Source organism: Hordeum vulgare, chromosome 1H (genome assembly GCF_904849725.1).
Source record: "Hordeum vulgare subsp. vulgare chromosome 1H, MorexV3_pseudomolecules_assembly, whole genome shotgun sequence".
Classification (NCBI taxonomy): domain Eukaryota; kingdom Viridiplantae; phylum Streptophyta; class Magnoliopsida; order Poales; family Poaceae; genus Hordeum; species Hordeum vulgare.
Window position 1 is genome coordinate 387,138,127 of NC_058518.1, and position 1,470 is coordinate 387,139,596.

Genomic DNA, 1,470 nt, shown 5'->3' on the forward strand with positions numbered 1-1,470 from the left:
GGAGGACTATTAAATTCAAATGGGATCTTCTGGAAAGAATTAAATGCAACTCTGAAGATTGGAAAATTGACTAAGGTAAAGAGTGAGGTATAAATCTTGAATTTTATGTGTTCAATCTTTTATGGAAACTTAAGCTTTTGATAGGTTCACTACAAAATATGAAATTGACTCTCAAATAGTAGCTACTTTCTGTGAATCATTGCTACTCATGTTTATCTCTCTAAGGAGAAGTGGTTTAAATTTCATCCACCTATTGAAGAAACTTGTCAGGAACCTCTTATAGCTAAAGAATAAATAATTATCTATAATGTTGACCCAGTTGTGCCTACTACTTATATTGAGAAAATACCTTTCTGTGTTAGGATTAAGGAACATGCTAAAGTTGAACATGTGGTTAAGAAAAGTAATATCAAAACCCATAAACCCCGTGAACAAATAAAGGTAGAACCTAAAGTTGCAATCATTAAATACTTACTAGTTGATAACATAGATGGTCATGTTATATACTTCTGTGATGAAGCATCTCGTATTGCTAAACGTGATCATAAGGTAAACAGAAGTCTGTTGTTGGCATGTGAGTTGTTTCTGTTAAGATTGGAGATCATTGTTATCATGTCTTATGTGATATGGGGCCAGTGTTAGTGCAATTCCCTTTACTCTTTATCAAGAAATTATGCATAGTATTGCACCTATTGAGTTAGAAGATATTCATGCTACTATTAAGCTTGCAAACAGATAGACTATTTCATCGCTTGGGATTGTTAGACATGTTGAAGTATTGTGTGGTAATATCAAATACCCTACTGATTTCCTAGTTCTTGGATCATTACTAGAATTTTTTTGTCCCATTATTTTGGGTAGACCTTTCCTGAACACTGTTAATGCCAAAATTGATTGCAATAGGGAAATGGTTAGCGTTAAATTAGTTGATATGTGTGATGAATTTAGTTTTGCCAATTTTAGTAGACAACCACATGATAGATAATTATCTAGTAAAGAGAAAAATATTGGTCTTTCTTCTATTGTTGTGCCTCCTACTAATCTATTAGAGCAATATTTACTAGACGATGAAAATGATATGCATGTGAAGGAAAGAGAGGAAATAGATGATATATTCTTTAATAAAACATCTATCCCTAAACATAATTTGCGTGTTGAGACCTTGGGAGATCCTGTCCCTCCTAATAGTGACCTTGTGTTTGAATTAAAGAATCTACTTGATACATCGAAATTTGCTTATCTAGATGAAAACAAGATATATCATGTTATTATCAGTGCTAACCTTTCAGAGCATGAAGGAACAAGATTACTTAACATTTCGAAGAAGCACAATGCTTCCATTGGTTACTCTCAATGATATTAAGGGCATTAATCCCACTATATGCCAGCACAAGATTAATATGGAACCACATGCTAAACATGTTGTTGATCAACAACGTTGTTTAAATCCTAAGATGAAGGATATGGTAA